This window comes from Numida meleagris, chromosome 5, assembly GCF_002078875.1.
Source record: "Numida meleagris isolate 19003 breed g44 Domestic line chromosome 5, NumMel1.0, whole genome shotgun sequence".
Lineage (NCBI taxonomy): Eukaryota > Metazoa > Chordata > Aves > Galliformes > Numididae > Numida > Numida meleagris.
The window spans coordinates 59,635,299-59,651,301 of NC_034413.1; the positions used below are offsets into that span (position 1 = coordinate 59,635,299).

The 16,003-nt window shown below is 44.9% G+C and overlaps 1 protein-coding gene across 2 annotated transcripts in view; it reads left to right on the plus strand.

The window, feature by feature from the left end:
* Nucleotides 1,055–16,003, plus strand: part of PTPN4 (protein tyrosine phosphatase, non-receptor type 4) — a 101,923-nt gene continuing 86,974 nt past the window's right edge. Inside the window, exon 1 of one of the 2 annotated variants that reach the window (XR_002439745.1) lies at nucleotides 1,055–1,200. The gene's annotated coding sequence lies outside the window, so the exon portion shown is untranslated. The remainder of the gene's footprint in view (nucleotides 1,201–16,003) is intronic. The other variant, XM_021400096.1, reaches the window with a different exon arrangement.

A 16,003-nucleotide genomic window follows, 5' to 3' on the forward strand; every position in this document is an offset into this window, starting at 1 on the left:
TTTAATTGTGAAATCCAAGAACTCATTCCCTATGCGCCCATTACTTGGTCAAGTTGTGAAAGGCCGTGCTTTAATAAATGGAGATTAAAGAGCTTTTTAACCAGTGCCGTTTACACATGTAAATAGTCACAGCGCTCTGTAGAACAGCTGCGGGGTGAGGCCGGGTGGCCAACGCCGCGGTACCCCGTTAGGACGGCCCCACTCCCCATCTCCTCCCACGCCACGGCCCGCGGTGCGGGACGCAGGGAGGCAGCCCACAGCACACCGGGCAGAGGGACGCTCTGCGGAGCGCCGCGGACAGCACTGAGCACCGGGAAACGCAGCACGCCGGGGCACACCACTCGTGACTGACAGCTCAGACGACCAATCCGCGCTCCAGCACGGAAGGGCCACACCGTCCACTTTGATTGATGGTAGATTTACCCAATCACTTTGCCGAACAGGCTCCCAGCCCCGCCCTCCCCCGCACAGACCGAGCAGCGCGGCCAATCACAAAGCCGGTGCGCGACAAACTCTCGCGAGTTTTCTTAGACGACCCCCCCCCCCATCCCCCCTGCAGGCCGCCAGCTAGTGACTGCGCAGCCGCCATGTTGGTTGCTATGCTGCCGCTGCTGCCCGCATGAGGCGGGAGGGCGGCCGCGCGGGGAGGCGGTGCCGATCCTCCTCCCGCTCCCCCTTCGCTCCCCCCCCCGCCCGCTCCCCCACCGACAGGCAGGGCGCCTCGGCACGGCCCCGTCGCCTCCCCGCTGCCCGCCGCATCCCGGCTGCCGCTCCGCGTGAGGCGGCGCCGTGCCCCGTGTGAGGGGCGCTCGGCCGTGAGGAGCGGGGGAGGGAGAGGCCGGACGGGGCTCCGCCGCTTTCCCTCCCTCCCGGGCTTCCCCGTCCCTCCCCCCGCCCCTCAGCCGGTCCCTCGGCCCAGCCGCCGCAGTACGATGTGGTCCTCGCCGCTGCGGCTGGGCGCGGGGCGGCTGCTGCGGCTGCGGGCGCTGCTGCCGAGGCCGCGGCCGGGCCGGGCGCTGCGGGGGATCTGAAGGCGGTGCGGTGCGGGGCGTGCGTGTCTCAGCGCGTGCCCGGGCGCGCCCCCGCGGCGGGGGTCGCGGGGCAGCGGCGGCGAGCGCAGCCCCCGCGCCTCTCTCCTCCGCGCTCCCGCGGCCGCCCCCTTCCCCGCTCCATCTGCAAGGACGTGGCTGTTATATGAAGGTAAGGCGGGCGGGGGTCTGCGCGACGCCGTCAACCTCGGCGTTCCCCCCTCCCTCCCCCTTACGGCTCGGGAGCCCGGCTCCCGCGGCTGGGGGCCCTGCGGGACGCGGCGGAGCGGCCGCGGCTGATTTGCAGCCCGAAAGTTGGCATCGCTGCGCTTTCTAGGCACACGCAGGCACGTTGCTCTGGATATGGACGTGGAAAATGGGTTGGAGCGCGGTCGTTGCGTGGCTCCGGTCCGTTTTTAGTCTCTTCCCTCCAGCGGGAGGGTTGTATAACAGCCGTCTCCTGCGCGTACCTGGCGGTGGTACCCCGGCGCGGTGCGAGCTGCGGGAGGAACGCGCCTCTCCTCCCGCACTCCCCAGCAGCCGCTGCTGGAACGCGGCGGCTGCCGTGTAGGCGAAGCGCTCCCGGCGCCGCTCCGTGCCAAGCGTGCGCGCAGCTCAGCTGTGCAGCACATGCGGCTGAACTTCGTGCTGCCGCTTGCACCCTGCGAGGCTCCGGGGTGGCCGTGCGGTGGTTGTTTCGGCTGGGACATGGAAAATATTTGCGTCGCTTGTGTATTACAGAGGTGCTAATGGGTTTCAGCTGGGAGGTTCGCTGTCAGAGGGCGGCGTGCACATGGATTTCTCATCCGCGGGTATCTCCTGCCCCGAGCTCAACTCGGTGTGCGTGGGGAGGCTCTGTGCCGGCCGTGTGCTGGTGGCAGAGCGCTGCTCTCTGCTCTCGGAGCCGCCGCTGCTTTGGCGCACACGCAGACATCTGTGAGTTCGTCACATCGCGAATGTGTGCTGCAGGGGCACGTGAACGAGATTAGAATTGGTGAAACTGGCCTCTTGTTACAAGTGTGTACTGAAGGGAAGTTCTCCAGTTCGTCGCCTGAGCGCAAGATACTCAGTATCATAATCTTACGGATGCCATTTTTTCCACAATGGATTTCTTGCTTCACTGACCTAAAAAGTTGTTTTTGCTTCTTGGCAGAACTTGGTTTGCACCGTTGATAAAATATGATTCTGGGTGATGAGTTCGCATACGTGTGTTTGCTTGCATTTCCCAGGCACATTTAGGCTGTATAAACCCAGAAATGTAAGTGTTGGTCTGATATCTGAAGATAACTTTGTTTTTATTGCAGTTTCTTGTTGGTATAGTTTTTATTTCATGTTTTTATTTGTAGGTTGTTTTTAAACTCTAGTAAGCATTGAAATACAACTGTGCTTTCTTCAAAAGCAGAAGTACATTAATATTTTACCTCCTTGTCTTTGCCGTGAAGTTTGCTTGCAGTCAGATTCACCTCCATAGGATTTACTTTGGTGATTGCTTCTTGTTCAGTACAGTTTTCCATGTAAAGCATGGCAACAAATGAGACATCTAAATTCTGTTGTCCTGCTAAAGCCTAATTTAGGTTGTGCATAGTGATATTGATTGAACACCCCTGCTAAAAATACTGCTAGGGCTGGGTGTGCTTCCAATGCTGTCACAGGGGAGTGGAGGCTGTGCTGGGTTTCTGGGAGCAGAACGAAGGGCTGATTGTTTGCGGCCATGTCTGCGAAACACACCAACAGAAGCGAAATTCTGTAATCTTGCAAGTAATTCTAGCTGCTCTGTTGAGCGGGTGAACTCCTTGTTAACGAGCGGAGTTCATTTGGTGCTACTTACATGTCAATGCCATTCGCATATTTTGAAAATACAGTAAGCCAGTAGCTGGGCGCATCGCTTGGCTCTGTTCCTGCAGTGACCCCTGGTTGGGCGGAGGGACCCGCAGCAGGAACCAGAGCTGGACCCCGCGTTCTGTGGGCACTGGACCAATGCTTACCAGGAGCACTGGCTGCCTGCAGGTGTTGTGTGCTCTGTTGTTAACCCCATGCGCGTGTGGCTTGTCACACGGGCTTCCCTGAATGCGGAGAGCCATGTGGTTGGCACCTGCAGCAGCAGTCCGTTGTGGCAGTGGGACAGGATTGTTTTGTGAAAGTGAGGGGTTTCTGAATGTCTTGTTCCTCTTTCATCCTGCTGCTGCTAGAAGATCCTGACCAGCATTTGGGGGGCTGTGTCTCACTGGTACCTTGTTATCCGCGGTGAATGATCGTAGAAGTGCTTTGCTGAATTTACACAGAAGTTCTGTGTGTCATTTTATGCTTGCATTTAGAAAGTGGAATATGTTCTACAAACATCTTCTGGAAAACGGAGTGCAAGTGGCAGGCTTGAAGAAACTGGAAGGGGTGACGTGTCAGGATGGCTCCCTTGGTCCTGACCTGTACCTGGGAACAAAGCTGGAACGCTTGAGGCATCCAGACATCTGCATGAGGCAGAGGTGGAGTCTCTTTTGAAAATTAGGGTGGATGAAAAATGTTGCTCCAACTTCTCAGTTTATCAAAACAATTAAAACAAATAGTAGACGTGTGCCATTTTTCTTCTGTCACTGAAGTCACTGTTAGATTATTTTTCTTAAGCTGATCAATTTTTGGTCTGTCTCCCTGGGTCTTCTTGCTGCCATTGATTAGCTGCCCTACTACACCACCATTGTGCCTTGTCCCCCGGGAGCTTACCTTTGGTGACTGTCACATGAATACCGTGCCTTCGCATCCTGTTTTTTGTGTCACGTCTCTTCCATTCTCACCAATTAAAAAAGTGGTCAAACAAGAAGCTGTCAACAGATGGTCAACTGTTTGTGTTGTGTTTTGCTGTTTTCTTTAATACCACGCTTTTGCTCTGGTGCTGCCACTTTTCATAAAATGGTCTCACGGGTTTTATTGTGCTTCAGCCTAAACAACCATAAAAATGCTTTGTGTGTGCACATAACGTGGACTTGTTTGGAGTGGACAGAAGGAAGTGGGAAAGTAGAATAAAAAAGGGGAAGGGAGGATGCTGGGGCAGGAGGCAGAACAAAAAGAGCGCAACAGCGGCTGATGGGTAACAGCAGGTCTGTGCTGGCTGGGCCAGCTGTTCTCCTACGCTTGTTTGGGTACAGAGCTGGTTTTCCTTCAGGGCTTGTAAGACATTGACATAGCACGAAATTGTTTATACAGGTTTCTGAAAGCCTTTTGAATGTCCAAGATTTTGAAAATTTCTGGAAGTAATCTGATATATTTTGTCATACAATTACATACCGGAATCTCCATTCTTATTTTTGAGAATTTCACAATTGGAAGACTGTTGCTATTTATCACTTACAATGTAATTACTTCAAGTTTACAGCAGTTACCATGTTCACGGAAGTTTTATTGGCGTGTCGACATACAAGAAGGAGATGCCCAGATGTGGTTGAGGAGGATATGGCTGCTTTATAGTGATCAGCGTGGATGGTGTAGGCTGTGTCCCACTGAGTTATACAGAGTGTTACCCTCATGGTCAGGTAAATCAGGCAGGCGCAACTAAATGACTTTTTGTCTGGTATGTGGGAATTGAACCAGCTTCTACTTCTTTGGCTTTTGCACCTTGAATAGAGAAATAGTAGGTGATGCAATTAGACCTCTGTTTGCACACTTTGCACTTGTAATTACTCCTTGGAGAAGTTGTAAGGTGGCTGTTGAATGATGTGCAATTCTGTGTGAGTGGTTCTTGAGATACTGCCGTCTTTGCCGCTCCACGAGGAAGGGAGAAGCAGCTGATATCCATTCATACATAAGCAGTCCTTTAATTATGAGTGCTTATCATCTTTAATGAAGAATGCTTTAGGAAAGATCGTCAGATTGGGGAGCGAAACGCAGTTGCCACTGAAGGGTTCTCAGGGCATCCATAAGATTGAGGCGATAAATGCAATGGTAACGCACTTCAGGTGTGTGTGTGCTCCCAGTGCCGTTCTGGCCATTCCTCATCTTCCGCAGGGTCAGCTGCTGGGAGAAGGACTGAGTTATTCTGCGTGACCAGAGGCCCACATCTTCAAATGGAAATCAGTGCCTTGCTGCTGGAGATGGATGTTTTCATACTTGAATTCTTTTCATCTCAAGTCACGATGGAGAAGATTCTGATATCTTACCGACTTGGGATTTTTACCTTTAATAGCAAATACTTAGTGATTTTTAATTGAATGCAGAAAATCTTCTTATAGCTGATGCTGCTCTTGGGATGTTCTGATTTGGAGGCCCTGCTTTCATGATATTTTGCTATTTCATGTGAAAGTTTTCATGAACTGTTATTTAAAAAATCCTTTAAACATGGCTCTTAGCATTGCTTTTGTGGTTCTTAGTAGGTGTAAAAATGTAAAATGGTTTAATTTTTTGTGCATTAACTGTGTATGGGTTATATGTGTTTTGTGTCTAAAAGACAATTAACTTTTAAGGAATATGAATTCTCTAACTATGACAGTGAAACTGCATCTCTGTGATGGAAGTTAACACTACAAATATTTTCTCAGATGGGAAAGTTGTTCTCAGATAAGTCTTATCAATTTTTTTTTCAGTTTGTTTTTGTTGTTATTTTTTTAAGATGGCATCAGTCGGGTTTAAAACCAGAAATGGAAGCTGTAGGAGACAGCTCTCCCTGTAAACCAGGAGTGCTGCTGGGAGCAGATAGGAGCCTGCTGTGGCTGCTTTGTCTCAGAGATGTGTGAGCATACTTGGTGTAGGGAGAAGGCTACCACCAGGATTCCCGTGTTTCCTTTTGCCAGTGGAAAGTGGTACTTGCAAGTAGTCAAGCGTGTGGATCTGATGCACTGAATAGCTGTGTCTTATAAAAGAACAGATTCCCGCGTGACATTCAGAAGCTTGTGCTCCTTCTTGTCTGTGCCAGTGGAGATCCAGTGTTGAGCTAGCCAGGCTGTAACGTAATGGAGATTTTGTTACTTCCTCTGGCTCCTGAGGTTGAGAAATGGGCACTTCCCTAACAGCGCACAGAAATACAGCAGTCAGTTGAAGTGCAGTTATGTGTTACCAGTAGCGCTCTCTGGGCTCCCAGGTCTGGATGAACAGATAATTTCCTGATGGTGTTTTGTCAGCATGTTGTCGTAAGCCCTGCCAAACATTTGCAAGCCTGAGAAAATGGTTCATTGTAACATTAAAAGTTGCTGCTAGAAGAAATAAAACTTTTGAAAGTGGTTCAAATCAGTTGTGATACTCCAAAATGCGATGTTTATCTCAGGGTGAGAGAAAGGTGCTTCCCAGGTCACGCAGCAGTGATTTGGTGCCTTTGCTTTAAGGAACAGAATAAAATCATTTCGGAGGAAAAACACATGGTCAAAATGGGTTTTTGTCACTAACTTTGCAGAGAATTCAGAATTATTATTTTTTTTTGGAGGGGCAGGGGGTGGAATGTGCAGTCTTTCCTAGAAAAAATTGGCTTTGGAGTGAGTTAAAATTAACATCTGTCACTTTGTGTTAGTCTGTCTTGATACTTGCAGCAAAATCCTTTAGTGTCATCTGAGAAAGCAGCGTGGCGATTCTGTCTCACGGCGTGTGTGTGTGGGGCTGGAGCTGGGCAGCACCGTGGGGCGATGCCAGTGCTGCTTTCAGCTCATCTCCTGCCCTATGTGAGTGCGTGCGCTGCTCGGCACTCCGTGTCGGGTCTCTGAGCTGCGTGTAGCCTCAGTGCTGTCCTTTACATGCTTTAGTGAGTTTGCGGTGCTCCTGTTTAGAAAAGATGTACTTCAGGAGAAAGGAGTTGTGTTAATTATTTTCACTTCTCAAAAATAAAATTTTGTAGAATTTGGCTTATGTATTTGAAATCCTCGTGGCCTGTAGCTTCCACGCTGTGCGCTTCTATGAAGGCTTTCCTTGGAGAAGTTTTCAGCTTCTTGGAGGAGGCAGGCTGGTGTTTGATCGATGCCTTTGTCTGCTTTACTGCTTGCATGCAAATGAGACTGTAGGTTAGTTTTGGGAATCCTAATCTGCAAATAATACTTTCTGTGTTTAAGGTTTGTGTGTTGGCTCTGTAGGAAGATACTGCATGTGTACTGCTAGCTCAGCTGAAAGCACCTGCTTTGGGTGGAGCAGGACTCTTCAAATCTGATGTTTTGAAGGACCTTTCCAGATCTAGCCTCTGTGAAGAAGGAGTGCTGGAAAGATGAAAATGTGGCTGCATAAACTGCATGGATGTGTCAGCTTTGTCCGAGCCTGGGTGGTGGACAGGGGAAGCTGGGGAAAAAGAACTTCCTTGCAGTGCTTATGAAAGGTAGAAGGCTTTAGGAAAGCGTAGTTAAAAAGGAAAGGGAGATATATTTTTTGTTTAATGTCAACAAACCTCATTATCTCATGGGAGGCTTCTGCTGAAATAACTGTGGTATACACAGCCACAGGAGGTGGAAGCTAAGATCCAGAAGTGATTGTACGATAGAATAGGTAAATCAGTGACATGACAGACCACTACCTTCTAATTACTTGAGGGTTTCTCTGGTTCTCTTGTTACTGTATTTCTTGAATTGGACTTGAAGTGTTTTGGTATACAGCAAACACTGGTGCTTCTGACCCGCTTGCCATTTGTTTGGTCGCTTTCACCCATCACATCCCCTGGTCCTCTAGAGACTGAGGGCGGTGGTGGTGCTGTGTCTTTTCGCCCTGCTCCTGCCGTGGGTCGGAGGCCTTTGTTTGCAGCCCCGAGCTCAGTGTGTGTGTGCTGGGCAGGGCAGGGCGCGGTGGGTGCCCTCTGCTCCTTTGTAAAGGCAGTTCTGACTTTGCACGGTCCCTGTGCATGCCGAGGCCGGATTATTCGCTCATTTCTCAACAGTTAAATACATTTTGTAGGATTGAATAACAGGTGCAGTAAATATATTAATTATCTCTGCTTTCAAAATCATGCCACTTAAAAAGCTGAAAGAGATACAATAAGAAAATGAGGCATGGGTAACCACTGAGGGTATATACGGTTACACTTAGAGCAGAATTCCTCTGGAGAAGACTGAAAAAATAGACTGAAAATTAACATCTGACGAGAAGCCCTCTAAGAGGAAATTCCTCCAGGAGAACTTCATTCTTGAGATTAATTAAAAGAAAGATTAGAAATTCTCTAGATAGCTGTAAGCTATTTAATAAAACTGAAGTAAGCAATTAAAATACTCCGTTTTAGTTACCAGCAGAGGCACTGCCTCCTTCTTGTGGTCTGGTTCTGTTGCTGTCCCCCTCCAGCACATATGTTCTCCCTTCATTTACAGGAAAGCTGTATGTGTGGCTCATTATTGCTAGATGTTTCTGCAGAAGGATTTCAATAAAAAAGCATCCCTCTCTGGGTACGAATGATGCAGATAATAACTTGTTTGGCATTGGGAACACATACACAGTCCTGAGAAAGTAGAAATAAAAGTGCTGTGTAGGAATTACGTGAATGAGATGTATGTGAGAATAGCTTGAAAGAGAAACTTGACTAACGTGTGAGACTGGAGCTGACATTTAGCCACCTTTGGGTAGACCTTACACTGCTGATCGAACTGCTCTTACTTTCTCAAACCTCTGGTTTCTATTTCTGAAATATAATGACATAAGCATTTTTCAATCCATCTCTTAACAGTATTTTTTCCTATATCTTTCAGACAAACTGTTTAATTCAAGGGAATGATTGTAGTGACTTGAGTGTCAGAAAAAATTGTTTTCCACTTAAGTCTTTCATATTCACGCGAAGGTATTTTGCATTCTGTTGCACCTGGTGTGCCAGGACAGCAGTGCATGCCCAGTGGCTGCCCAGAATGAGCTGCAGGTCTGGGCTGTGCCGTCACCCGGGAGCCATCTCTGAGAGCAGAGTGTGACAGCAGACTGCATCGTCCGGTGGGGGAGCTGCTGTAACCCCAGGTTGGTCCTCAGAATCGAAGTTGCCATTGTTCAGCAGAATTGTGGTGCCACAAGTAAAAGGAGAAAGGTAGAAAGAAGGAACCCTTATGTGTTCCAAGTACTGCAGTTATACACAGCTGCTCCAAAGTAAGATACTTCTGAAGTCATTAGAGAGAAGAGTGCTCTGCTGAGATTCTTTCAAGGTGCCCGTTACCTTCCACTCATAGTTCTTGAGAAAATAGATGGGGTTCTCAGCAAAAATGAAGGGAGATTAATACAGAAGCTTCTGAAGATAAACTTCTTTGCTATTCTATTTTTCAATTGTAAACATAAAACCACATTCTAAAAATGTGCTTTCCAAACTTAAATGACAGTAATTAGTACTCAGAAAATGCCGTAGTCGACCCTTTTCTTTTGGCAGTGAATAAATATCTTCATAACATCTAACGTTAAAAACACAGTCTATTGTCAGGTTTTAACACAAAAATGCTAAAAGGGAAGAGATGCCTTTCCTAATGGCTGTTTATTGTATTAATAATAACTGTGTGTCTAACTTAAAAAAAAAAAAAAAAGTTGATTAATTACAAAAACGAATCAGCTTTATTTTTGTTGTAGCTTCTGAAGCATGGAAACAGGCTTCCCGTTAAGCCCACTTTGCAGTGTATGATTCGTAGAAAACAAACCATGCTTTGAAGGCCTAACATCTCTGCAGCGTGGGTGGAGTTCCTCTTGAGATGGTGGACCCAACTCTTTCCAATGCCCTGGCAGTGCCTTAAGGTGCATTAATAATGACAACAAAGGGAATGAATGTGTATGAATGAGGGCATTAGGGACCCCAATCTCATGCCTTTCATGTGTGTCCTGTACTTGCAGATGATTAGTAGGAACACATATATAATAAACATTATTATTAACTGATGTGACCTACAATCAGTAGGGAGTTCCGCTTAAGAAGTGTATTTATTCAGTGTCTTGAGTTTAATTGTTGTAAATTGCATACTTAAATATATCTGTACACACGCTGAATAAAATAGTTTCATACTGATCTATGGTAGACGAAAGGATGGAGTACCAACATTTTAAAATCTTGAATAAGCAGTTCATATTTTACAGCTGAACATCTTTCAAGAGTCTGCCGAGAGTTCTGAAACAATATTAGAGAAACAAATCCCGATGCTCATGCTTCCAATCTGGGAGTGAGTGAGGAATGTACCCTGTCTATTACTTCTGTGTTATACGCAATCATTTCCACTGCGCAGCTTCTTATGTGCTTGCGCTTCAGAAAAAAAGTTGAAATGCTCTGTTGACCTTCTCAAACTTTTTTGGCAATGCTGAGCTTTCCATTTATTTTGTCCCTTGTTTAACAGTTTTTTTTTGTGTGTTTTCAAAAGCACTTCCATTCACCATTCAAGGAATTCAATAGAATTCTAATAGGAACTGCACATAAATAACTACAGAGATCAATGCTCCAATTCAGCCAGGAGTTTTTTTGTGACTTCAAAAGCCACAAGAGCATTTATTATTAGAAACACACAATTGACTTTTCTTGTATTATCGTTTTGCATAGTGATTTGGTTTTTTACCACCACAACAAGATGTTTGACAGTTTCATTTGAAAATGATGTATTTACATCCCGCGTTCCACGGCAGTTTAATTTTTATCTTTCCTGTGGAGCCACATTCATGTCAATGTGCATGTTCAGCGCTGTGCAAAGATCCAACAAAATACTCACTCGGAAATTTTTCCTCAAAGGTCAACCAAATGTTAAGCACAGTGTCCTATTTGTATATTGTAATGAAAACTATAAGAGAAATTTTTGAAGTATGAGTTGTTGAATTAATTTTTGCATTTTTGCCTGTATTTACGGAACTCATGAAATATCCAGTGCACCCAGAAATGTTGGTGAGGCTTTCTTCTCCCCCCAGAGGCTCAGCCCGTTCCTGTCAGGAGGTGCCTCTGCCAGCGCTGCTCCTACTGCACCTTGGGCTGAGGGAGCTCCCACAGTCCTGGTCCTGAGTTACTGGGTGGGTTATAGAAAGCCAGATGGTCTCAGTGAGGTACTTTCAGCACTCTAGAAGCTTCAGCAAGTTGGTGCTTTTCTTCTGTAGGAGCAGCCAGAGGTAGCTAACAGGAAAGCGTGGTGTGAAACCCAGCCCTGGCTTCAGTCATGCTGACTGCCTGGGAATGCGGCTTTTGGGCAGCTCCTGTGTGTGATTTCAGGCAGGTAATGGTATGGTTTTATCACCTTGGGTGGAGTGCACGCCCAGGGGGAAACGAAGCTTTGTTCTGGTTGTCAGGAGAGCATTTGTACATCAGTGGGTTTTTCTGCATTGATGTTTTGGTTTTCACAGTTGGAAGTACTTTGGAAAATGAACTCAAGCTATCAGTAGGGGCTTCTAGATGGCAATAACCTTCCCTGAGCCTGATCAGGGTCACCTGATCCCTGCTCCTCAGCCAGTCCAGTGCTGCTAGAGGAGCATGCAGCTGGGGCTAGGAGCTGCTTTTTGGAGTTTCAATTTGGGAGGAATCTGATGCTGACACTTCCCCCCACACTGCCCTAGTTTCCTCAAGGCGCTGACCGGCAGTGCTGTCCTCCTGCACAAGCGTGTTTTGGCACCTGAGAAACATTTCTGTCAGCTAGGTGGAGAGGTGAGGAAGCGGTGTGTGTCTCTAGTCCTTCTCTCTCCTAGCAGTTGGAGTGTAAGATTACACAGATGATAGTTTTGATGCACCTTGAGAAAGGCTTTAATTGTGGTGCGGTGGAAGAGAGGCACCAGTAGAACATGGTGAGAGCGCTAGTAACACACAAAGTGCCATGACTGCAGTTACATTAATTCTCAGCAGTTTTGTTATCACATAGAATTACATGCATTTAAGATTTGAGTGCTGTTGTAGTGTTATCTTAAGTGATAAAGAAGTGAATTCGGACGTGCTCTGAGTTCCTCAAAGTTCTTCCCCATTTCCTTTTACCGCTTCAGATTGCATTTGAGTCAGCTGCTTTCAACTTGACACTTATGTCATTCAAACATCCGCAAAGTTAGTGTGCTAATGTCTGCATTTCAGCTGACTGATAGGTACACCAAAGCCTCTCTTATTTTGTCAGTGCAGCATGAAGCTTCTTTTAATTTCCCTGGCTGCTCAACATTTACGGAAGCAGGATAATAGAATGTTGCTGGCATAATTTGTTTGCCTAATGTCAGAAATCTGCTAAGCATGGCTTTCTTCCTGAAACGTGGCCCTTTTGTTCTGTAGCCCTTCCCTATTCTCACAGATGCTTGGTATTTAACTAGAATCTAAGCTGGAGTCAAAGAAATAAAAATGGGCATGTACAAATATACATATATTTTTACATATATGCATGTAGAGAAGCTTGGTTCTGTTAAGAGATATAACAGGCTTTCTGAATCTTTCTGAAAGAGTGCATTTGTGTATTTTAGGTTTGTGTGGATCTTCTGCTTCTTTTACGTCAGTGAGCAAGACATACAAACCGTACACCTCATGTTACTGAAACCACTGTGGGCATTATCCATCTCCTCTTCCATTGCTACTTTTCTGTAGCCAACCCCAAATGTATCGGGGGAACAGGCAAAAAACATCTGGCATTTGTTTTGAATGCAGGGAAGAGAAACCGAAGAGAAAAGAAATGGGTAAAAGATAGGGAAGACTGGGAAAGGAACAGTCTTCCCAGCCCTTGTGGGTAATTCCCAGAAAACCTGAGGCACAGAGTTATTAAAACTTGTTACTGGTATGGAGCAATGCAGATTTTATTGCTCGATGCTACATGCTGTTTTATAGCTCCACCCAACACATAATCCGTTTTATTGAACATCGTTTCAAACTGGCTGAGGTTCCTTAACTAAGCCTGTTTATAGAACAGGTGGTTAGAAATTTACTTCAGAGACAAAAATATAGTCCTAAATTTAGACTAAATTCTTCCCTGGCCACTTCATTTACTGTTTTGTACTTACCGTTCTGTTTGCAGAAGTGCTTTCTTCTGCCTGACGGTTTGTCCGTGGGAGTGCTGCTGTCCTCTGTGTCATTTACTTTAAAAAAGTCATATCTAATTGATGTTAGATTTTGAGCTTCTTAATAAACATTCCACCAGCTATCTATGGAGAAAAAATTAATCATGCTTCAAAGTTCTTGCAGACTATTAGACCTTCACTTCAGGTAAAGTAATCTGATTTTTTTTCTGTATGTTATGATTATTGGACTTTTTAAGACATATCGTTTTTGTACTTCGATGCTGAAACAATCTCTTGTCTGTTCTTAGTTGATATACTTATGTTTGGAGGCTTTATCAGCTAATCCATTTGAGGTTTTGCAATACTGAGTGACATGAGAGCAGACCTTCATCTACCCCGTGGGCTATGTGCCTGACTAAGCATCCTCATACGAGGAATTCCCTCTCTACAACAGCATGATGTAGCTGGTTTATATTTGCATCTTATGACCTGCTAAAAATATTCTTTCCTTCCCACTTACCTTCTATGATCCTCTTCAGCAGAATTAGTGTCTGACCGGTTTGTATGCTATTCTGTATTGTTGCAATTGATTATCCCTGCTTGACAAAGTGCAGAAATTGTTTGAACTTGCAGAAGAAATGCACACTTTTCAGAAAATTGTCTACATTTTTAAGAATAAACGTTGGTCTTGTGTTCTAAAAGCACTGATATCCCCGTGTAAAATGTTTTTTCCTAAATTTACATCTGTGTTGCTGTGAATGAAGTGGATCTTTGGGTTAGTAAATCAGTAAATATAGTAAATCATTGAACGCACTGCCTGTGAGGGGTTATTTAAAGGTGAAAACTGCTGGAATTAGTAGAGAAAACATAAATTGGATCAGAAGCTGACCAGACAGAAGTCTGCAAATGGCTATAATGTAAGAGCAAGTAACAGGATGGAGAGATTATTAGGCATGCTCTTCAAGAATAAGTCTTGAAATTAATTCTGTCTCATTACATTCACTAATAACCTTGGTGCAAGAGTTATGTCTCTTCTTATTAAAAGCTGTAGACAATGCGGTTCAGAAAATTGTGTGTTTTGGAGGAATGGATTATTCTGTAAGGAAAATAAAATAAACTCATAGATTTGGGCACTCAAAGAGAACGTGACTTAGTAATGCAAAATCAAGTATTTAAGATGTAAGGACATTTCTTGGGCTTTAGGAATTGCAGTGGTAGTAATCCGAGTCACTGTTCCCAATATGAAGAATGAGGAAGGCTCACCTGGCGACTTGTTAGCAGTGGTTCGCTGCTATTTTTGCACTCAGCCTGTGCTGGCGGATGGTTTCGTTGCTGATTTGGTAACAGCACAGAATTGGGGAGTTTCTTCTACAACTCTAAGAAGGGGTAACTGCAAGTGCATGGCACAGAAAGCTTCAGCTCAGTACTTGTATGTGTTGTTTTGTAAACCTGTTGAGATAGAGTACGGTGGAGTTTGTTACAGCTGGTAGAGCATAGAATTAGGATATTTGGTGCCAATGAACTGAAATAATGGCCTCTTAATTCAGGAGACGTGTGCTGAAATCAGCTGAGGTCATAAGAAAAAATCTGTTGTTTTTTTCCCCATTTCTCACAAAAAGAATGCTGCTAGTCAGTGCTGTGCTGGTGCGATGGGACAGACAAAAGGGAACATCTGGATCTGACTGTCAAATGGCCCAATGTAGTAATGCAGTTAATTGCAGCTTGCTCTTAACCTTTATGCCCTAGTTCAGATTTCCAGTGCTTGCAGTAGCATTAGCAGCCTGTTAGGTATGAACAAAAAAAAAGTTTGGAAAAGAAACGAAGGGAAAAATCTTGTTTGTCTCTGCACAATTTATGTAATTTTAGTTATTGTGAGACAGATAATGTCTGTTAAAGACCTGAACGCATTTCTCTGTGGGCTGATCTGGCTGTCCTTTAACACGTTTTTGGTTTTTAGTGCTGACGTTGTGCCAAGGTGGCCTGGTCGTGTGTTGTAAACTCTAAGAAAGTTTGGAATGGTTTGTATATGCATCTGTGTTGTGTATACCAACAGGATCTCACACTGATCTTGTACGTTTTAGTTAAATGCTGAATTGTGTTTTCTTTTTACTTTCTGTTCTGCTTATGTTTTGTCTCATCTGAGCCTGTTTGGCTCAGATCTATTACAGTATATATAAAAAAAATTATACAGGAATTGTCTACATAGGAAATTGTTGTAAAACAAAATTCTGCTAACAAGCAAAATCATTATTTCAAATTTACTCGACTCAGGGGCATTCTCATTCAGTATTGAATGTCCAATTCATGTAGTTGAATCCTTTCCTGTGGTGAAATAAAAGCAGCCTTACTATTGAATAAATGGGTGCTGTTTGGGGTTATGTCAGGGAGAGAGGTCAGGAAGAAAAGAGAGAAAAGATGTGCTAGATTTTCAGTGAATGGAACTGAAAACTGAACATCTGAATCTTGAGCTTCTGGGGGAGACACCTTTTTTTTTTTTTTCCCCCCAGGAAAAGGATTTTGTGGAGTTTTCCACAAATCTTGAACATCTTAATCATCAATATGCATGAAAACACTAAAATATCAATATAGAGAGAGCATAAAATCAACAGGTATGAAGTTAGCATTTCATGTGATTGTTCAAGATTTTTTTCATGACTTGAGTTCCTAAGTGCTACAGCAGCTCTGGAAAGTAACTTCAGAAGTTTTATTTCAGTGCCCAAATGTCTGCTTTTGTTTTAGATGGGAAGCCTTAGTTTTGTATGTCAGTTTAAATGGTTTTGAAGACTTCATTTACCATTTGAAATGCATCTTACAACTTGTAACCTAAAGCTAAGTCTTCAAGGAAGTAGGTGAAGCTACAAGTACATATACTTCTTGATAGTTCTCTTTTCCCTCTCCCCAGTTACACTTTGGCTACTGTATATAAATGGTTTTCTTCTGTAGCAATTACTGTTCCGTGACCTGTACCAGTGCCTTATGTAATTGTTTCCTAAAACAAGTTAACTTAGCCACACAGTTAAGCCTGCCTCCTCAGTTCTTCTCCCTGAGTGCAGCAGTGTGCATCCAACCCCATTTGAGCACTGTTAACCCTTTGCAATAAGGGTCTCTGTAGTTGTGCAGGTTCCTAAGCATAATTTATGGTAGAGTTG